Source organism: Mirounga leonina, unplaced genomic scaffold (genome assembly GCF_011800145.1).
Source record: "Mirounga leonina isolate KUSES-001 unplaced genomic scaffold, KU_Mleo_1.0 Mir_82, whole genome shotgun sequence".
In the NCBI taxonomy this organism is placed as follows: Eukaryota; Metazoa; Chordata; class Mammalia; order Carnivora; family Phocidae; genus Mirounga; species Mirounga leonina.
Window position 1 is genome coordinate 56,253,829 of NW_023270825.1, and position 24,223 is coordinate 56,278,051.

Consider the following 24,223-nt stretch of genomic DNA (forward strand, 5'->3'; position numbering starts at 1 on the left):
TTCTTTCTTTCTTTCTTTCTTTCTTTCTTTCTTTCTTTCTTTCTTTCCTTTCTTTCTTTTTTTTTTTTATAATGCCCAATATAAAAATCCCTTTCTCGGAAAGTATTCCCTGTTTCCTTATACTAGATTAGGTCTCTTTTAACACCCTCTTACACCTCCCTCCAGATGCCTATTTACTTACCGTAATTGTTAATGTAGATTACTTGTATAATTAATTATTGGGAATCTGTTTCCTTACTAGATCCCAAGTTTATTTATTAGGGCAGGATTCAGATATGGTTTGTTCACTGTTGTATAACTCAGCACTTAACGTACTGTCTGGCAGATAGTAGGTCTTCAGTAAATTTGTATTGAGTAAATGTTGAATGAAATTGTGTTTCACTTTACAGTGTTTTACCAAAGCAAAGTAAATCGCAGATGTGATGAAAGAAAAAAAAAAAAGAATAGCTTAGAAAAATGTATTGAAATAAGAGATTAAACATGGCTTTTCAAAATGTTTACAGATAATATGAAAGCCTAGAATAGCCATTTTAAAAGGATTTCATAACCAGATAGCATTTTGTATTAAAATTATAGCCATAAAACTAGAAGCAAAATGAATTACATGTTATCTTGACCCCTACCCTATCCTCTCTAAAATAAGCAATAAAATCAGAATATACCTTACCTTTTTACAATGAAGTCATGACATGTCAAAATTCCTATCACAAATGTGACAATTCAGGTATGATACACATATTTTTTTTTAAATATGAGGAAGCTGTATTATTCAGGACATGCTAACTTATTTTTAAGAAACTAAACTAAAATCTTAGTGGATTAAGAAAATAAAAGTGTATGTATCATTTATGCAAAGTATAGTATGGATGTTGGGGGCTGACTGACTCCTACTAGCAGTACCTCTATAATCAAGGGTCCTTCCAGTTTGTGGGATGTTGTACCCTAGGGCTGTATATAGTCCTATACTGAATCTTCTGCATCCAACTGGGAGACAAGACAATGTGGAAGATCTCCTGGGAGATCTAGGACTGACCACGAATGGTATACATTACTTCTGTCAGTATTCTGTTTACCACAAGAGATCACATTCCCCCACTACAACTACAAGAAGCCTGGAAAGAGGAGATGGTTATGGTGATCATGTGGCCAGTGTTTGCCACAGAAAGATTTATAAAATTTGGGAATAGTTATTTCAAAGTAACAGCTAAAAAAGTGATAAAAAGAAAATACATGGTTTGAAAAGTACACACATTACATGTTAATCAACAGGCATGGCTTGTTAGCTAACTTTGACTATTTCCATTGTAAAATCTTTTATCCAAACATTCATTTAAAGAACAGCATTATTTCAAGATGCTTTTGTAGTTTTTGATTCAACAAATACAGCCTCATCAGAAATTGTATATCTGTATTCAAATAGAAAAAAGCAGCAGAGTAACAGTATTATTTTTTAAATATGCAGCTTACCAACAGATTTAAATGGATTCATTTTAGGACCAATATACTTTGATCCCAAAAGGTTATACAAACATAATTTTCAAGCACCTAGAGACTCTGAATCCATTACATGTTTTGGGTCACCAGCTCATACATCAAGGTCACAGCCATCACTTCCAATTTCCATGGTAATGAAATATTGTAACCATTTTGAGTTATTAGTGCTTCAAGGATTGTTGAACAGGAGATCAACGATGACATGACTTTGCCTCAAAGTTCATTTTAGGAATTCTCTGGCTATGTAAAAATCACCTCAAAAATGCAGCCCTTTAACAAAGACAGTACATTTCTAGGAAGTATTACTCCTAGACTTTGTGGGTAAATTGGAAAAATAATTCATCTTAAATCATTTGAAAGAAGCAAAGTTTAAAATTATATTTTACAATTAAAGTTATAGAATTTATAGTAAAATATAATTCCATGCTGTTATGTAAGAGAGAGATTCACATTCAGAAAATAATACAGCATGGCCCTAAAAGTTTATAGGACATATGGAAGTTAAGATGTGATCAAACTGTAGCTACATCATCTCATAAAATGAAAATCTGATTTGCAGCCTATCTTTCTTAAAACCTTTAATTATTTTAGTGAGTTTTTAGGAGAATGAAAAAAAATGACTATTTATGAGAAGTTAGATGTTTTAAAGAAGATAATCTGTGAAAGTATTTATTTTTAATTAAACATTATAAAATATTACAGTGAAATAATTATAAATTAGAGCTGAAAACAGGTTATAATTCATTCCTTGGAAAAAATCCATAACCACTATATCAATTACAAGAGTATAATTGAAAGAATTCACAAGACTCTCTAGACTACCCACACACATTAAGCCTTTCATAAAAGTAAAAAATGTAGCATATCAACTGAAGGAAAGACTGGGGAGCCCAAGAGACTTCCAGGTGTCATTCCATAGGGCCTATTCTTATTAGTACAGGATGTGCTTCATTTTATTATTGTGACCCACCAAGATACCAGTGAAGAATCTTGGTTTCAGCAGAGCTTGGACATATATCCAGCAGGGTCTTCTGATAAAGGCAGAAATTGTGACATGTTAAACCTGGTGTAAGCCATTAATCAATACATCTCTAAACAATGTAAGCAAACTAGCCTGGGTATCTCCAGGAGAGTTTCAAAGTTCAAACGTCACCAGCCATCCTGCTTCTACTTTATCTTGGCCAAGGGTCAGTATCAGTCATCCAAGCATTCCTGGAGCTGAGCCTAAAGCTATCTGCCCCAGCTGAGCTGTAAGATCACTCTATCTTGCACAAACACAAAGCAGATGTCCATATAACACATTGGCTTCTTGATACTCCACGCTTAGACTGTGAAGCAAATAAATTTGAAGAAACACGTAGTTTACACCAGGATTATTCATATTTATAAATGTAGTAAACCTTTCTAAATAATAAAATGGTTTTAAAATAATAGTTCTTTAGAATACTAATTCATAGGACATAGACTAAACTCTTATATATATTAAATGACAAGTAGTCTGCTTTTGTCAGTGAATGATAAAAAGATTGTTATGATTTTTGTTCTTGCTCATTCAAATTTTACAGGCTTTTACTTATTTCATTGGACTTCCTAGACAAAGACACTAGAGTACGGGGGGGGGGGGCAGTGTTTCAGATCTCCTTCTTTTGACTCCTTTATTTTTATTCACTATTTAGCAAATATTTACTACATGTGCCTAATTGGGTTCTTGGGATATATCAGTGAAAGAGATGTAAATATTCCTACTCTTATGAAGTATATATTCCAGCAGGGGTGACAGAAAATAAATGATAAAAACAATGAATAAGTCAACTCTACAGTATAATACAGTGTTTAGGTGCTATTAAAATATAATAGAAAATAGCAGGAAAAAAAGTAGCAAGAATATATCTGCATAAAAAGCACAATTGCAGAATTAAATAGGTTAAGAGGGAAAGTGGCCTCATTGTGGAGGTAAAATCTGAACACAATCACCTGAAAATTGCCATGTGGCTATCTGGGAAGGTCACTGCAGGAAAACAAACTCTACAGTACAAAAGTCCTACAATGGGTAGAATTTCTTATAATGTGCAAGATATGGCAAGACCAATGTCACCAGAGTGTAGGTAAAGGGAAAAAGGAGAAAAGAGCAAGCTATATGATTGGCTAGGTAAAGGGAAGCAAGGAGAAGATAAGGATCTATAGATTATTTTAATGACTTTGTATAAAATGATGACAGCTTGAGTAGAGAAGTGATATGAGCTGCCTTACATTTTGTTCAGAATAAATTGTAATGGCCAAGGGTAGAAGCAGGACTACTAGTTAGAAGCCTACTATGAAAATGCAGAAAAGAGATGATGAGGCATTATACCAAGTTTGTTACACTGGGTGGGATCAGAAGCAGTCATGTTCTGGATATGTTTTGAAGGCAGAAGCAATAGGAGTTGACATGGTGTATGTGAAAAAAAAGAGAGGAGTCAAGGAGAACACCAAGTTTTTATACTGAGCAACAGGAAGGGTAGAGAACAACTAAAACAGGGAGGATTATTGGCTGAGCATAGTTGGTGAGGGAAGGTCTGGACACTGATGGATAGGTATTTTGAATTGGAGATGTCAAGAGGGCTGATACACACACACACACACAATTATATACATATTATTCTTCTGAGATAGTTTTGGGCAAGAAATACGTATATGATGATATTAAAAGTCACGGGAAGATATGAACTCACCAAGAGAGAGAAGACACTAACAGAAAAAGAAAGAACTAGTGATGGAGCCCTGGTACTTACCAACATTAAAAATCCAGAGAGAAAGGAACTAACTGTAGAAAGGGACAGGCGGGAGTATGCGGAGTACTGGAAGCCCAGTAAAGAAAGACTTGGAGAGTGGGGAGAAATTAATTGTATAATTATATGAAATACTAATAGTTCAAGTAAAGTGAAATTTGAGAATTAACCATTATATTTCACAACATCAGGGTAGACAGTGATTTGTAATTTTGAGAAGAGCAAAATCAGAGAAGTGGTGGGGGCAAAAACCTGAGAATGGTAGAAGAGGAGTTGGAGATAAGAAGTGAAGTTAACCCTCCAGGAGTCTGGCTGCAAAGGAGATTTCTTTTTTTTTTTTTTTTTTAAGATTTTTTTATTTATTTATTTGACAGAGAGAGAGACAGCGAGAGAGGGAACACAAGCAGGGGGAGTGGGAGAGGGAGAAGCAGGCTTCCCCATGGAGCAGGGAACCCGATGCGGGGCTCGATCCCAGGACTCTGGGATCACAACCTGAGCCGAAGGCAGATGCTTAACGACTGAGCCACCCAGGCGCCCCTGCAAGGGAGATTTCTTAAGAAATGGAGTAGTAGCCAGAGGAGAAAGTGCAGTTAAAAGGCAGTTTATTTTCAAAATGGGAGAAAAAAATAGAGAGGCATGTTTGTACATTAATGGAAATGATCTAATAGGAGTGAAATTTGATGATATAGAAGAAATGTATTAATTAAAGTCATTGTGCTAACAGTCAAGCAAAGCCCTCTTAGAAATCGCTTAGGAAAAAATAACATTTATTCTTCACAATCTTATAATGTAAGTATTATGATTATCCTTATTTTTTGAAGATGTAAAAGTTGAGACACAAAGGAGATAACTATTACTCAAGTCATACAGATAGTGGCATTTCAACCCAGAGAGTCTAGGTATAGGGTCCACGTAGATACTAGCTACACTGTGCTTTCTCTTGAAGGGAGAATTACTGGAATAATGCTCTTGAGTAGGCTAGAATGAATATGTTCTAGTGCACAAAAGGGGGTGTTAGTGTTAGACTGAAACACAGATATGCTGGAAGATGTTAATGCTGATGTTACCACAAGGTTAGATGTGATGCGATGGTGGGAATTTTGCAAATCTGTCTGTCTCTCTCTTTCTCTCTTTCTTCAGAAACAGTCTTGAAACTATCACTACTATTGATACCTTTCTTCCAGCCAATAAATTGGGTTTATTCCTCATTGCTCTGAGGAATAATATGCACCATGGGAACTGTGTGGAATCTCAGTAGGAGAATATTAGAAAGTACTTATTACAGGGTTTGGATTTTGGTTAGGTGATTTGGGGAGGGTATTGGTTTTGGTATAAAAGAATTCAGAGATAATTCTATTATTAGGTATCTTATACAGAGAGCTACATGATTTTGAGCATCTTCTTATGTGCTTATTTTTCATCAGTATATCTTCTTCTGTTAAATGAATATTGAAATTATTTGCCCATGTTTAGGATTGGCTTGTTTGTCTTGTTGAGTTACAAGAGTTCTTTATATATTCTAGACACAAGTCCTTTGTCAGATATATGTTTCATAAATATTTATGCCTAGTGTGTAGATTGCCTCCTCATTTTCAAAATGAGGTCTTTTGAGAGCAAAAGTTTTTAATTTTGATAAAGCTCAATTAATTGATTTTTCTTTTATGTCTCATGGGTTTTTTTCCTCATATTAAGAAATCTTTGAAAAACCCAAGATTACAAAAATATGCTCCCATAATTTTTCTTGAAATTTCATAGAGTTAGCCCTCACATTAAATTAATAATCTATATTGAGTTAATTTTTTTATATGGTATTAGTAAAGAGATTTCCTTCCTTCTTTCCTTTGATGGGCTGACTGGCTAGTTCATGGTTTTACAATAATTTTAGGACTATATGTTGAAAATACTAGCCCTAGCCCATTGAACTGCCTTGGCACATAAATAGGTTGACTAATGGCCCCCAGTAATATCCAGGTCCTAAACCCTGGAGCCTGTGGATGTTACCTTTTATGGCAAAGGGACTTTGCAAATTGATTAATTCAAGAATCTTGAGATGGAGAGATTATCCCAGGTTATCCAGATGGACTGTAACTGTAATCGTAAGTATTCTTACAAGAAGGAAGAGGGAGATTTTACTACTGAAAAGAAAGTAGCCATGTGATGGGTGGGGGAGAGTAGAGTCAGAGAGAAAAGATGCTATCCACTGTCTTTGAAGATGGAGGCAAGGGCCACAAACCAAGGAATACAGGCAGCCACTGGAAACAGGAAAAGGCAAGGAAACAATTCCTCTCCTAGAGCCCTGGAGGGAGTAAAACCCTGACACCTTGATTTTGGCACAGTGAAATCCAATTGGCACTTCCGGCCTCCAGAAATGTAAGAGAATATGTTGTATTTTTTTAAGCCACCAAGTTTGTGATAACTTGTTACTGTAACTATAGGAAACTACTATAGAACCTTTATTGAAAACAGATTTACTATATAAGTGAGAGTTTATATCTGGACTCTGTTCTTTTTCATTTATCAATTAGCCTATTTTTATTTTAATATAAAATATGTCTCTCGATTATTGTAGTTTTAAAATAACTCTTGAAATTAAGTCATGGCATATATAAGTCAAAGGCCAGACTGAAAAAACAAAAAGCAAACAAACAAATGACACCCTCAAATAGTAAAAACAGTCCCAGAGGAGAACAGAGTGCTCATACATAAATTTAAAAAACAAAATCTATGATTAACATGGCAAGGAATTAAATATGTGATGAAAAATTTTACCCTATAAAAGGAATAAAAGGTTTTAAAACTGAAAACACAAAAACTGAAATTAAACACTCAATGAATTGGCACACACAGTCAAAAAGGAAGTTAATGAACTGAAAAACCATTCAGTGGCACTGAGTTGGTTCAGATGTTGAATGTCTGCCTTCAGTTCAAGTAATGATCTCCAGGTCCTGGGATCGAACCCCATATCAGGCTTTTGGCTCAGCAGGGAGTCTGCTTCTCCCTCTCCCCCTGCGTGTTCCCCCTGCTCCTATACTCGCTCTCTCTCTGTCTCAAATGAATAAATAAAATCTTTAAAAAATAATAAAAAATAAATAAATAAACCATTCAGAATAAAATATATAGACTAAACTACAAAAATGCAGAAAAGATGGAAAATTAAATATATATATATATATAAGCCAGAAGTACTGGAGGTTAAAAGAGGGCAAAAACACTATATATAGTGTAATGCTAGGAATTTTCCAAAAGTGAGTAAAGACAGGAAGCCACATATTACATAAATTTTAGAAATCCCATGGTGGATAAGTAGAAATTAAAACATACCCAGGCATTTAAGAATACAGCTTATGAAAAACAAAACAAAAAAAAAAAATAGAAATCTATAAGAAAAAAAGTCATTATCTCTAAAGTAGCAACAGAAAAACTAACAACAGATTTCTTCATAGATACAGGAAATGTCCAAATAAAATGTAATGAAAACTCTAAGTGAATGGGGAGATCTAACTTCCAAATTGAATTCTCTATTAACTAAAAATATTCTTTAAAAATGAAGGTAACATAAAGAAATATTCAAACAAAAACTGAGAGAATTCATCATCAGCAGATCTGTACTGAAGAGAATGCTAATAAAGATTTCTCATGCACAAGGAAAATGGGCCCAGATGGAAGATAAGAGAGACAAGGAGGAATCAAGGCCAGTGGAAAAGTATGTACAATATGAATAATCCAAAAAAAAAACCCTGATGTAGCTAAATTAATATTATTCAAATAGTTTTAAAAATAGCACTCTGACAAGAGATAAAGAAGGTATACAAGAAATGGCTAGTTCAGCAGGACTAGGTTGCATAAACCCTGCACACTCCAAAGAAATTTCTTTTGAAAAACAGTTTCCAAAGGAAAGTTCATTTTCAGAACTAGACCTTGGACAGCTCCCAGGAGCTAGGCTCAAAGCCCTTGTAATCTTCGACCTGATCTTTATATCCCTGATTAAGGAGTGCACTTGTTGTGATGAGCACTGGGTGTTGTATGGAAGTGTTGAATCACTATATTGTGCACTTGAAACTAATATTACACTGTATATTAACTAAATGGAATTTAAATAAAAACTTTAAATAAAGCATTATTCTTGTATGCCTGAGGCCTTGGGCCATGCTATACAGTGTGACTAGATAAGTTTATCCTGACAGTGTGAATTACAGTGAATGTCTATTTTTGCTGTGAGGGTCTGGGGTCTGAGTAGCTGAGGTCAGTCACATGGGTGCTGCATGCCCACATCACTGACCCCTAATAAAAACCCTGAACACCAGAGCTCTGGTGAGCAGCTTTCTTGATTGGCAATATCTCACACTTGTCACACATCACTGCTGAGAGATTTAAGCATGTTCCTATGTGACTCTATTGAAAAGAAACACTTGGAAGCCTACACCTGATTTTTCTTGGACTTTGCCTCATGTGTCCTTTCCCTTTGCTGATTTTAATCTGTATTCTTTCACTGTAAACAAAACCATAACTAAATACAACAGCTTTTTCCATGTCACGTGAGCTCTTCTAGTGAATCATCAAGGCTGAGGGAGGCCTTGGGTATTTTAACACAGATTCCACCCTAAATTTAAGAATCCCATTTCTTCCTAACCAATGCCAAATATACCCTACATGTTTGGGAATTCAGAAGATTAGTCTTTGTGTGTGTTTTTCATATATCTCCTATGAATTTCTAGCACAAACATCCTTTTCTTTGACAGAAAAGATAGATATATTTGTGTCATCAGTGAATTCTATCACACATTTAAGGATGAAATAGCACCAATTTTAAGCAAACTTTAAGAACATGCAAAAGGTAACTTTTTCAACCCATATTATAAAACCAAAATAACTTAGATACCTAAGCCAGATAAGGCATTACACAAAGGAAAAAAAGATTCCAATATATTTCATAAATATAAATACTGAGTCCAGAGATATATATATGAGGACATTTGACACTATTATATTGTCTTTATATTATATTTACTATGCTTGTATTTATGTTAATACAAGATAATGGAATTCACCACATTTAGAAAATACAGAAAAACTATATGAGTGTCTTAATAAACATAGAAAAAAGGCATGTGACAGAATTCCACATCTAAACATCCATTCACAAGTAAACTAGAAAGCTAGGAAGAGGAAAGAATAAAGTTCCTAAAAATAATTGAATTATGTGGGAAATGGGTGAATTTTATGGTATGTGAAATATACTTCAGTAAGACTGTTTATTTAAAAAAGAAAAATATATATATATAAAGAAAAATATATAAACCCAGGAATAGAAAAAAACTTTCTTAATAAACAGCATCTATTTTTATAAAACCTACAACAATCTCATTAATGATAAAATATTGAAAGCTGGTATTGCCACAATAATGCTGCATAACATGCTCCTTCCCAGCATGTCGTCTTAAAAGAACAACCATTTATTGACATTTGAACAACTGTGGATCATATAGAGGTTGACTAACCGAGAAGCTGAGCTCAAATGAGCTTGACTCCATTCTAGGATTTTGTCTAGGTCAATTCAACATGACTCTTATCCTTCAATGACCAGGAAGTTGCCTGAGGCATGTTTTTCTCATGATGATAGAAGTACAAGAGGGCAAGCTTCACTGAGAAAGCTCTTTTAAAGCTTATGTTTGTGAAACATCTACTAGCACTGCAATTCATAGGAGCAGGAAAGCATAATCAACCCATAGTGGGAAGAGAGTAAATCCTTGCTTAAAAAAAAAAACCCAAACTTATACCAGCAGCATTATTCATAATAGCCAAAATATGGAAACAATCCAAGGCTCTATCAACAGATCAATGGATCAACAAAATGTTGTATATACATATAATGGAGTATTATTCAACTTTTTAAAAGAAGAAAATTCTGGCACATGCTACAACATGCATGAGCCTTGAGGACAATATGCTAAGTGAAATAAACTGGTCACAAAAAGACAAACATTATGTGATTCCATTTATACCAGTTACTTAGAGTTTCTTCTCCTATATAAGTAGGTCAAATTCATAGACACCGAAAATAGAATGGCAGTTGCAAAGGGTTGGGGGTAGGAGGCAATTGTTTAATGGATTCAGAGTTTCAGTTTTGCAAGATTAAAAGAGTTCTAGAGATGGATGGCAGTGACAGTTGCACAACAGTGTAAATGTACTTAATACTATTGAACTGGTTAAGATGGCAAATTTTATGTTATGCATATTTTATTATAATTTAAAAAACCCCAAACTATCACAATCCTTCTAGTCAGTATTGTACTACAGGTCTTTGTGAATGCAAATAAGCAAGAAAAACAGATTAAAACCAAAGAGATAGGAAGGGAAGAAATAAATATTACTATTAATAGTCATGTGACTTATTTATGTAGAAAGTCCAAAAGAATCTACAGATAAATATTAGAATTAGATTTTGGAAGATTGTTAGATCAAAAGTCAACATGCAAAAATAAAATGGATTTCTATGTCCTAACCATAAAAGAAGGTAAAATTATAAAATATACCATTAAAGATAGTATCAATAAACATCAAATACCTAGGAATATAGCTAATGAAAGATATGTAAGACTTTTATGCAGGAAAGTATGGAGAGAAAAGTATTAAATAAGCAAATGGATGGATTAATTATTTTAATGGATTGAAAACCTCATTATTAGAGATGTCAATTCTCTCCAAATCATTTATAAATTCAGTACAATCTCCCCCAAATGCTAACAGTGTTTGCATTTGTGTTTTGGTGCATGTTTGTATACACATAAGTATGTAAATGAGCAATCTGATTCTAAAACTTACTTAGAAATGCAAAGGACTTAATGAGAAAAACACTCTCAAATAAGAACAAGGCTAGGAGAACCACCATATCATACATCAAAACTTGCTATAAAGGTACAATAATTAAGATTGTGGTATAGCCACGAAGAGAAATGAAAGAAAAGAACATTTAGAAGCAAACCCAAATCCATATGTACTCTTACTCTTCATCTATAATAATGGGGATACTATAGAGAAGTGGGAGAAGGGCAATTTTTTTTTCAATAAGTGGTGCTGGATATTTTGAGATCCACATAGGAAAAATGAAACTTTTCTGCTACTTCATATCACACAAAAATCAATTCCAGGTGAATTATAGATCTAAATATAAAAGGTAAAACACACAGAAGTTACCTTTGGAGAATATTTCCATGACCTTAGAGTAGTAAAAGATTTCTTAAATAGGATACAAGAAACACCAACCAAAATGAAAAATATTAATGAATTAGAATATATTAAAATTTAGAACTTCTGTGACTAAATTCTTCAATAAAGGCAAGAAGGTTTTTAGAATAAATATAACTGAGAAAGGGTTTATGTCAAAAAATTATAGCAAATTCCTTCAAATTAATATGAAAAAGGCAGACAACCCAATGTAAAAAAATAGACAAGAAAAGTGCATAGAAACTTTCTAAAATGGGGTGCCTGGTGGCTCAGTCAGTTAAGCATCCTCCTTCAGCTCAGGTCATAATCCCAGGGTCCTGGGATTGAGCCCCACATCTAGCTCCCTGCTCAGCTTACTGAGTTCATGTTGCAGGGAAGGCTCAATGAATAGTCAAAACCTCAAGTTATCCTTGAGGCTAGAGGAAAAGCCTCATGTTCCATTAGTCATTAGGAAATGTAATTTAAAACTACAACGAGATACTGTTAGAAGAGGTGATTTAAAAGTGTTGGCAAGGACAGAGAATAACTAGCACTCTCATAAACTACCAGTGGGAATTTAAATTTGCACAAACATTTTGGAAAACTGGCAATGGCCACCAAAATTGAACTCACACATTGTCTATGATACTTCATTTCTGCTTCTAAAATACATTATCCAAACAAAATGCATACCTAGGTATATGAGTGTATAGAGGAAGTGGTATGGATCTGACATAAGTGGGACAGAGGGGAAAAACAAAAAGACACTGGCAGTCTGACTACAGAGGCATCCTGTTACTTATATGTCTCTGGACCAAGATATTCTGGATAATTCTTAAACAACTGAAATTCTTTGGTGACAGCTCAGTGTCCAAAGACAGAAAACCATGACTGATCTCTACTTACTGTCAAATAATCAGCATCTTACTGAAGGGAAGGAAAAATATTTTAATTGGTTTTTCCTTCTCCATTCCTCTTCTTTCTTGTATATAAATTGTTTTTGCATTTATTAAAAGAAATCAATCTATTGTTTTTTCTTGTCTACAAGTAAATCTCATGCAAATAATCAGATATACCTGTGTTATTTACTGGCATAAACCAACAGATATATACAGGAGGCAAAATTGAACCATGGTGTTAGAAGTCAGGAGAGTTTCTTCTGGGGAGGCGATCAGAATTTATAATTGGAAAGGGATACATGGGGGGGCCTATGTGTAGTACTAATGTTCTATTTTTTAAACTAAGTAAAGATTACAAGTGTAATCTTAGTGATAATTTTTTAAACTATCAAGAAAGAAAAAGTATTTTAAAAGACCAAGGAACACTTTGAATGTATCCATCCAGATATCTTAGAATGTTTAAAACTTCAAAATGTGTTTATCTTTTCAAAATGTGTTCTTTACATAATCCCTTTTCTTGCTAGAAAAAAATGCCTCATTTACTAAATAAGAAGGCAGATTTTGGTATGTCTAATTCTAATATTAAAGGATAACACTGGCTATCAGAGGGATGCTTAAAATGTGTTCTTAAAACAACTAAAAAACACATTCTTAATAGAAATAATAATGCTTTGAGATGTGTGCCAAATAATTGGATTTACAAATATAGAAATAAAGGAGTATTTCCTATACTTAAAGATTCTTGAAATGCCAAGAATGAAATCCATGCAATGTTAATAATGATCTATTACTCTCTTCTATATTTCAAACACATACTTATCTGATACAGAGGAAACACCCATGTTCTTCATGCCTAATTTGATTGCTTTTCATTATAAATCTTTCACTTGCACAGAAAATTTTGATTCCACAATACTATGGCTGAGTGATGTAATGAAATGCTTTTATAACCTATAGGGGTTATGTCACAATTTCATAGGTAATGCTATAGCTAAAAAAAATTTATAATGAGGTACTTAATGGGCATAAAGTATGATATATATTCCTTGCAGTAATTGTCAGTTAACACCTTTTTCACTAATATAATACATATTCACCTATGCTCTATACTCAAGAAGATTTTTAAGATTTTTCATGTTACTGTTTGATAACTAATGATTCATTCAATAATTATCACTAATATAGTTTTATAATACTGAGGACTATATTAAAAATAAACATTGACATCCTTAAAATACTGAAATAAAATAACAGAACATCCTAGATGTATGAAAACATATAGATATTTTTTTCATGTTATGTTTTCCAGAAAACTATAAATGGAAGTTATGCATAGATTTTTATTTTTTTTTATGTTTTCCAGAAAACTTTGTACATTTTAAAAGAGTGGTTTTCCCACTTTGATAAGTATATAAGAATCATTTGATGGTGCTTGTTACAACACATATTCTTATGCCCTGCATGCAAAAATTCTCATTCAGTTAATCAGCAATTGTATCTACAAATCTGTCCTTTAACAGCAGCTTAGATGATTGTGACCCATATTTTGAGAAACACTAAGGATTCAGCCTGTATTCACAAGTAATATTGTCTCTTCAAAATATAATCCTAAAAGTAAGCAGAAAACATGAATTCTCATTAGCATTTAGAAGAATTGCAACAGCTCAAAAAGGGCTCATTGTTCATTGGCCAGATTCTCAATCTGTGAAGCCAAATTAGAATTTGTTCCTAATCATATAACCCTAAGAGAAGAGATTCAAATAATCATATGTGAGAGTACAGTTTATAAGAAAGTAAAAATTTTTCAAAAATAAAATTTTAAATAAAATAAGATCATAAACAGAGCATTTCCCATTTTTTTTCTTGTGTTTAGTTAGCTCTTTCACTCAAGGGAACATATAAATGACATAGAAATGAAGTAAGAGTTTTTTTCCCTAGTTCATTAGTTTTCTCAGTGACTCTTAGCAGAGTTTTTACTCTTACTGTATCGGGTTATTGTTAAAAAGTGAAAACATAAAACTGTTTCACTGAGAGCTGTAAAGTTCTAATTTTTAAATAACCAAAGAACCTGTAAATAATGTTTCATAAATGATAACCAAGAAAACATATTTGACTAACTTTGCAATATGATCTATCTACTCCAACTACCAGACTTACTTTTCTTGACCCTCATTCCTTATTCCAAATACTCAGGTCAGTAACCTATTCACCTAGGTTAAGGAGTTTAGAAGCCTCGTTAATTCTATGTCACCTTATCTCCACACTTGCAAACCATCACCTACTTGTTTCCGTTAAAGGTATGGGTTCATCCAGTGCAACTCCTGAAGGTCATGTAATACAGACAAGATAGCAAGAGTACACACTTCAAGTTAATAGAGGAACTGTGATTACAGTCCATGACTGAAATAGAAAAAATATATATTGGTCTCCTTTCCCAGCTCTTGGCACAAAGCTCCTAAAACCCTTGCAATTTCCTAAGTGATAAGAGCACAAGGAGCATCTTTTGTTCTAAAATTAGTTTTCAACCTTAGTTTCTGACACAGAGCTCCTAAATCCCTTGGAATTTCCTGGGTGATAAGAATGCCTTTTGTTCTAACAAGGTGACTGTATGGGCTCCTGGATGGGAACTGGTCACCAGAAAGACAAACCATGATTAGAAGCTTGCAATTTTCAGCCCCACATTCTACACCCCTCCCCACTATTCTCCAGGAAGGGAAGAGGAGCTGGAAACTGAGTTAATGATGCATTGTGCCTACATAATAAAGCCTCCACATAAATTCCAGTAGTCTGGGGTTTGGAGAGCCTCGGGTTGGTGAGTACATCAATGTGCTAGGAGAGTGGTGTACTTCAACTCCACCAGGACAGAAGCTCCTGTGCTCAGGACCCTCTCAGACTTCACCTAAAATATCTCTTTATATGGCTATTCATCTGTATCCTTTATCATATCCTTTATTATATAATAAATTGGTGAATGTGTTTCCCTGAATTCTGTGAGCTGTTTTAGCAAATATTCAAATTTGATGGTAAGGAAGTCATGGGAACCCTGGGTGTAGCCAACTTGGACAGAAGTTTTGGGTAACCCAAGGACCTACTACTTTTGATTGGCATCTGAAGTAGAAGGACAGGCTCATGAGACTAAGGTCTTAACCTTTGGAATCTGACATTATCAACATGTAGATAGTGTCAGAATGGAGCTAAATTGTGGAACACCTAGCTGGTGTCACAGAGAACTGCTTGGTGTAGGGGGTAAAAAAAAAACCAAACCAGGCATCTGAAGTGTTTTGAGTGTGGGTTGTAGTGTAAAAATAAAAGAGACAACTAGAAGTGTGTTTTTCCTACTCAATAACCTACATGAATATGCTATAAATTTAACAAGACACACATTATTTGCTGTCTGCCTCTGCAAGGCAGAAAGTTTATACACAATAACCCACTTTGAAGTTTATACACTATAACCCACTTCAGATAAAGCTTTTAACTTAGTAAGTTGCTACAAAATCAATTCTGAAATTATACTACAGTTTTAGTCAACAGGAGAAAAGTACAGTCACATTAAAAGCAGTAAGAAATGCTTACAAGAAAATAAAGTTTTTATTTCTGTAAATCTCCACAAAGTCCCTCTCAGATACCTTTTTAATTCTGAATATTGATATCTGGCTTGGCAATCTCCAAAATAAAAATAAACCACCATAAATAAATTTTAGGATTAACCCAAATATGTAGGTCAATTTATAAATCATTTACATGACATATTTTTATACTAAGCTAATTTTAAAACATTCAAATATATCATAATAATATATAAATACAGCATAATATGGATCAGTTCAGGCAAGAGCCACAACACTTAACTTTGGTAACCACTGCTGTCCTTATCATAAAGCTTCCTACTTAGCATTTTCTGCACTAGATGGGTTAAGATACTCTTCTCTACGTCTTTGGAAATATAAAATATTTCATAAATTTCAATGTGCATTTATAGACTCTTCTCCAGTAATATTTGGAGCTTGTAATTTTTTGATGTTTTTCTAATTTAAGAAAAGATTTTTTTGGTTATACATCTTACATCTTTTTGCCTTGTGATTCTTAAAGACTGGGTTCTGGAAATCTTAAAGCCATGGGGAATAGGATATATTAATGATGCTGAAAGAATGACAATAAGTTTTCTTTAGAAAAATAAAGAGCAATGTACCCACTTAATGCAGGAAACTGTTTAAATATACAAATGGATCAGGGAAAAATGATGTAGCACTATGCATATTTCATCCCAGGGATTTCCATCTTACACAGGGTAAATGTTCTAAAATTGGTTCTTAATTCCAAAATTGTATATAAATCAAATTACTATAAGGAATCCTTTTGACTACCCCATAAAAATTCTGTAATTTAGAGATCATCATATTTCACTAATGCTACCAAAGCTGGCTTTTCCTCCAACAACGGATCAGACAGATGTTTTGTCAGCTGGCAACAGATGGAAGTTTTGACTGGCACTTAGAGTCATTAGTATCTCAATTACGACTACTCAAACACTAAAATTACACTCAGGCTACAAGATACACTATGAGAGGCCCTCTGAAACTGACATTATGCCCCCACTGATCCATCCCCCATCCCCAATAGCAAAAATCCTATTTTCCTTCTTAGGTTCACCTTGGGGTATAAGTGCTTTGAGCACAATAGCAGGAAGAATTTCTTGTATTATTTTTTTTTAAGATTTTATTTATTTGAGAGAGAGAGAGATAGCAAGAGAGAGCACGAGTGGGGAGGAGAGGGAGAAGCAGGCTCCCTGCTGAGCAAGGAGCCCGACACAGGGCCTGATCCCAGGACCCTGGGATCATGACCTAGGCTGAAGGCAGTGGCTTAACCGACTGAGCCACCCAGGCACCCCCTTGTATTATTTATTCTCCAACCTTCTCCTTCCACCTCTCTTTCTCTCCCTCCAAGGACACATTGTTTATGGTAAAATTCAAAGTTTGCAATTACACGCATGATGAAATCCACACCACACTGTGGTCACTCAGAGTGAGGCATGCAAAAGGCTTAAGTTTTCAAGGGCAAATATAGAATGGAAACTATGGAAATAATGAAATACAAGATAGTGTTAATGATTAGAAACTGTTGGGCATTCTGCATATGCAGTTCTTCAGAATGTCTAAATATAGCTACATTTTTAGAACTTCTAAACAGCATTTTTTTCTTTATTTCATGTATAAAGTTATTAATGTTAAGATCGTCACAGTAATGCACACAGACCTGATTTTTTTCAGTCGCTTTCCACTCTCCACTATACTTTAGTCCCTACAACTTTTTACTCGTACAATGTTCATAGCTAGAATATCAAATCTGAGTATTCAACGTGCAAGCATGATGCCCTAGTTACTAAAAAAGACAAAAAACAAAAAATCCACTCTTTTTAGATGTTAACTTATTAAAAGGAAAGAAGACTACCTCTTATGTAATTTTAGAAACTCAAGGTGAATAACAACTATAGTGACTGGTAATTTTGTATAGCTAGTGTCACTAGAAAAATTCAAATGGATTTTCAAAGGAAAATAATTAGCATATTTGTGTCATAGAATGAAGGGGGCATTTTATTGTTCTTTTGCTGCTTTATTTAAGGTTCAAATTTCATTTTGTCCTTGTGAATGTAAACAAATAAAAAATACGGTATATGTATGTGATTTTCTTCTGCTCAGGATATTTACTTGTTTTATATGTATGTGGGGAGTAGGGAGCAAGATAAGAGAGTAGAGATAAAATAAGAAAAATGTTTTGATCTTTTTCTACTACTTTTTTTATTATTATGTTATGTTAATCACCATTCATTACATCATTACTTTTTGATGTAGTGTTCCATGATTCATTATTTGCGTATAACACCCCGTGCTCCATGCAGAACGTGCCCTATTTAATACCCATCACCGGGCTAACCCATCCTCCCACCCCCCCTCCCCTCTAGAACCCTCAGTTTGTTTTTCAGAGTCCATAGTCTCTCATGGTTCATCCCCTCCTCCGATTTCCCCCCCTTCATTCTTTCCCTCCTGCCTGCTTTTTCCACTACTTTAATGAATGAAGAAAATGGAAGTTTTTGATTAGTACTTAGATTCCTGTCTCTTTGTTTGTTAGTTAGTACTTTAGGAGGTACTTTTAGAAAATAGATCTCTATTAAATTAAAATGTCCTCTATATTTGGAATATTAAATATCAAAGCAAATGTGTTATTCACATTTGTCTTTATGGAAAGTATTTTTTCCTCAATTTTGTCATAGGTAAACTGGATTTCTCTTATTATTCATTAAAAATTCATAACATAGCAATATGCTTTATACCTACTTGGTTTCATCATTTACAACACTTCCAACATTTAATAAATGCTCATTTCTCAACCTTTCAACACCAAAAATAAATGAAGAACTAAGATTAAAGTGCTTCTGGTTTATTTTACTGTACTTCTTATGTAGAAAAAATTATTTTCTTATGTAATTTTAAAAGGCAAAGAGTTTAATTTTATTCCAAAGCAGGCATAAAAATGTTTCATTTAAAAAAAATGCATGAAGCCCTCACAAGACTATCTTAAATTACTGCTAAAAATCTTAGATTTCCTCATACAATATTGAGTTCCAGTGTGAACTAGAATTATGTAGTTTTAAAGCCTATGAAATAAAACAGTTTACACAAGTAAGTGCGGCAAAAACCTGAATTTATTCATCTAACCTCTTATTTGCTGGTCCACAGCTTGAGTAAATTTCTGAGTCTTTTGTAGTTAGCTAGGTTCAGGTCAATCAAAGTACTAACCAACAAAATATTAGAATAAGTAATGTACACTACTACCTAAACAGTACCATAAAATCTTCTTCCTTTATGCTACATGACCTTGACCTTCTGTGTTAGCTTGAAGAAGATAACCAGAATAATTTTGGAAGCCACACATTAAAGCTGGTAATGCCAAAATCAGGAAGGAGCCTGGATCTCTGGGTTACTGCATGGACTTCTCATGAATTAAACTTTTTTCCCAACTTTAATGAGGAATAACTGACAAATATAATTGTACATATTTAAAGTGTACAATGTGATGGTTTGATATAATATACATTGTGGAATGCTTACCAAGATCAAGATAATTAACACATCTGTTACTGCACAGAGTTAACTCTTTTTACATGTGTGTGGTGTGAGAACACTTAAGATCTACTCTCAGCAAATTCCAAGTATATAATACCATATTATTCACTATTGTTATCAAGCTATGTTTTGGATCCTCAGAATGTATTCATCATATAACTGAAAGTTTGTACCCTTTGTTCTTCACCACCCCTTTTCCTCCAACCCCAGCCTCTGGCAAACATCATTCTATTTGTTATTTTTATGAAATCAATTTTGTTTTTTTTTTAAGTTCTACATATAGTTGGTATCGGTCAGTACTTCTTTTTCTCTGGCTTATTTCACTCAGCATTACTCTGTCTAGCTTCATCCACATTGTTGCAAATGGCATGATTTCCTTCCTTGTTATGGCTTGAATAATATTCTATTATACAGTTGACCCTTATACAACCACAAGATTAGGGGTGCTAACCCCCTGCAGTTGAATATCCATGTATAACTTTTGACTCTCCCAAAAATTAATACTAACAGTCTACTATTAGCTGGAAGCCTTACTAATAACATAAACAACACATATTTTATGTTATATGTATTATATACTGCATTCTTGCAATAAAGCTAGAAAAAAGAAAATACTAAGCATAAGGAAAACACATTTACAGTACTGTAAAAAATATGCATACCAGTCGACCCAGGTAGTTCAAACCTCTGTTGTTTAGGATCAACTGTGTGTGTGTGTGTGCATGTGTGTGTGTGTGTCAATTTTCCTTATTCATTCATTCTGTCTTTGAAAATTTATTTTAATAATTATTCATTCATTCATTCTTTAAAAACCTTTTGGGTCATTTCCTTATCATGGCTATTGTGAATAATGCTGCACTTATGGGAATGCAGATAACTCTTTGACATACTGATTTCATTTTCTCCAGATACCCAGGAATGGGATTGCTGGGTCATATGGTTTTATTTTTAATGTTTTGAGGAACCATCATACTATTTTCCATAATAGCTATACCAAATTACATTCTCACCAATAGTGCCTAGGGTTCCCTTTTCTCTACAACCTACCAATAGCATTTGTTATCTCTTGCCTTTTTGATAATAGCCATCCCAACAAACATTAAGTCATATCTCATCAAGGTTTTGACTTGCATTCCCATGATGATTAATTTTGAGCAATTTTTCATTACCTATTGGCCATTTGCATGTCTTTTTTGGAAAAAATGTCTATTCAGGTCCTTTGCCCATTTTTTAATTGAATTATTTGCTCTTTTCCCATTGAATTATAGGAGTTGTTTATATGTTTTGGATTTTAACTCCTTAAGAGATACATGGTGTCCCATTCTGTATTGCCTTTCTGTGCAGAAACTCTTTAGTTTGAGGTAATCCTACTTACCAATTTTAGCTATGGTTGCCTGTGCTCTTGAGGTCTTATCCAAGTAATCATTGCCGAGACCAATGTCAAGGAACTTTTCCTGTGATTTCTTCTTGGACATGTACAGTGTTAGACTTTACATTTAAGTCTTAAATGCACTTAGAGTTAATTTTCATGAGTGGCTTAAGATAGGGGTCCAGTTACATTGTTTTGCATGTGGATATCCAGTTTTTCCAACACCTTTTATTCAAGAGACTACCTTTGCCCATTATATATTCTTGAAGACTGGTTGATAGTATATGTGTTGGTTTATTTCTGGGCTCTCTTTTCTGTTCCTAAGTATCTTATTCTAGGTGTCCATTTTCATGCCAGTGTCATATGGTTTTAGTTACTAAATATTTGTAATATAGTTTGAGGTCAAGAAGTATGAAGGCTTCAGCTTTGTTCTGTGTTCAAGATTACTTTATCTAGTTGAGGGTCTTCTGTGGTTCCATAACAATTTTAGGATTTTTTAGGATCATTTTCTATTTCTGTGAAAAATGGCATTGGAATTTTGAAAGGGATTGCATTGAATCCATAGATCATTTTGGGTAGCATGGACATTTTAACAATATTAATTCTTCCAATCCAAAAAACATGGAATATCTTTCTAATTGTGTTTTTTTCATTCTCTTTTATTAACATCTTATCAGTGTAGAGGTCTTTCACCTTCTTGGTTAAATTTTTCCTATTTTATTGTTTGTGATGCTATTATAAATAGGATTGTTTTCTTAATCTCTCTTTCAGATAATCCATTATTAGTATACATAAACACAACTAATTTTTTAAATCATTTATTTATTTATTTGTCAGAGAGAGAGAGAGGGCACAAGCAGGGGGAGTGGCAGGCAGACGGAGAAGCAGACTCCCCCTGAGCAAGGAACCCAATGCAGGACTCCATCCCAGGACCCTAGGATCATGACCTGAGCAGAAGGCAGACACTTAACCTACTGAACCACCCAGGCGTCACTCACACTTATTTTTTATGTTGACTTTTTATCTGGAAAACTTACTGAATTCAGTTATTCTGATTCAATCTCCTTGCTTGCTATTGGTCTGTCCAGATTTTCTATTACTTCAAGATTCAGTCTTGGTAACGAATTTAGCCACTTCTAAGTCATCTAATTTTGTTGGCATATAATTGTTCATAGTATAGTCTCTTATGAACTTTTGTGTTTCTGTATTATCAGTTGTAAAGTCTCCTCCTTAATTTATTATTGTATTTGAGTACTCTCTTCTAAGGCTAGCTAAAGGTTTGTGCATTTTATCTTTTTAAAAAAACCAACTCTGTTTCATTGGTCATTTCTATTATTATTCTAGTTTCTACTTTTTTTATTTCTGCTCCATTATTTATTATTTCCTCTATGCCGCTGAATTTTTTGGCTTTTTTTCTAGTTCCTTTGGGGTGTAATGTTAAACTGTTTGAGGTCTTTTTTCTCTATGTAGGCCTTTATCCCTATGAACTTCCATTTTAGAACTACTTGTGCTGCATTCCACAAATTTTGGTATGTTGTGCTTCCATTTTTGTCTCAAGATATTTTTTTGATTTCTTCTTTGACCCACTGTTCATAAGTCAGTTAATTTCTACATATCTGTGAATATTCCAGCTTTCCTCCTATTATTGATTTCTAGTTTCATACCATTGTGCTTGGAAGAGGTAAGATTTCAGTTGTCTTAAATTTGCTAAGACTTGTTTTGCAACCTAACATATGCTCTATCCTGGAGAATGCTCCCTATACACTTGAGAAGAATGTGTATTCTTGTTGCTGTTGAATAATATGTTCTGTACATGTCCATGAGGTCCATTTAGTCTAAAGTGTAGTTTAAGTCTCTTATTTACTTATTGATTTTCTGTCTAGATGATCTTTCCATTCTTGATAGTGGGGTACTGAAGTCCTCTACTTTTATTGCATTGTTATCTTTATTGCAGTTCTGCCTTTAGATCTGTTAATAATTTTTTAGTGTATTTAGGTGCTCTAATATTGGGTACATATATAATTGTTACATCCTCTTAATGAATTGACTCCTTTGTCATTATATGATGATTTTCTTTATCTCTTCTTATTCTGCTTTTGATTTCAAGTCTATTTTGTCTGACTTAAGTATAGCTATCCCTGCTTCATTTGGCCACCATTTGCATGCATTATCTTTCTTTATCCCTTCACTTTCATTCTAAGAACGTCTTTAAACCTTAAGTGAGTCTCCTGTATGCAACATATAGTTGGGTCTATTCAGCTACTTTGTCTTTCAATGGGAGGATTTAAATTATTTACATTTTAAAAAATTAATATGTAAGGACTTGCTATCACCATTTCTTAAATTGTTTTCTGACTGTTTTGTAGGTCCTTTGTTCCTTTCTTTTTTTCTTGCTGTCTTTGTGAATTAATGTTTTGTAGAGGTATGCTTTGATTTTTTTGTCTTATCATGTATATATTTGTTATAGGTTTTTGATTTGTGATCACCATGAGGTTTTCATATATATCATATAACAGTCTATTTTAAGCTTATCACTTCACTGTAATTGCACAGAAATATTTTACACATTACTTGCCGCCCCATTTTATGTTGCTGATAATCACAATTTATATATTTTTATGTTTTATATCCATTAACAAAATACTGTAGCTCTAGTTATTTTTAACAATTTTGTCAAGATCCAAATACACATGTTCAATTACATAAAGGTCATCCCCACTTAGATGTTCCATGAATACCTTAAATTCAAAGTATTCACGTTAGAAATGCATAAGTTAGAAGTGGGTAGTATTCTGGCCTCTCTAATATTCTCAGTTTGTGGAGTTGTACCTACAACAGGATAGAACAATGTTACAGCCCTCAATCATTGTATTTTCCTTGTCTGTCGGCCTGAACAAGTCAGTGATAATTATACTCTCCATCAGCCATATTATCTTTGAATGACTGACCTCTCTCTCTAGTTGCCGTGTTACCTGCTTACCTATTATTGTTGGATGTGGTAGACAGACTCCAGCACCAATATATCTAGCACAGTTGGCTTTTTTTTTTTTTTTTTTACTTTTTAGAATTTAGTGATGGATGTTTAAGGTCGTAAGATGACAAGACCTGCCAAAATGAAAATGGGAGTGAAATTCAAGGACAAAAATCAGAGTTATCCTTTCTCTCTTGTTAATATTTCCTCTATATCCCTTGTCATACAATATTGGTGGACCCAGTATATGTCCTATGAAGCTAAATTTTGGAGGGAACATTGTATAATGTGGTATTAGGAGGGGAATGGTATTATGTGCTATATAAGTCCTGGTCAAAAATATAGATGTTTTTAAAGTCTTGGGATTCAGGTTATTAGCTAATGAGATCAATACA

At 33.8% G+C, this 24,223-nt stretch overlaps 1 long non-coding RNA gene across 1 annotated transcript in view; it reads right to left on the reverse strand.

The window, feature by feature from the left end:
* The window catches only part of LOC118002649, a 105,885-nt gene extending 82,023 nt beyond the window's left edge, over positions 1 to 23,862 (reverse strand). The window contains exon 1 of the long non-coding RNA XR_004677080.1: positions 23,838 to 23,862. This is a non-coding gene — a long non-coding RNA (uncharacterized LOC118002649). The remainder of the gene's footprint in view (positions 1 to 23,837) is intronic.
* Positions 23,863 to 24,223: the final 361 nt, after the last annotated feature.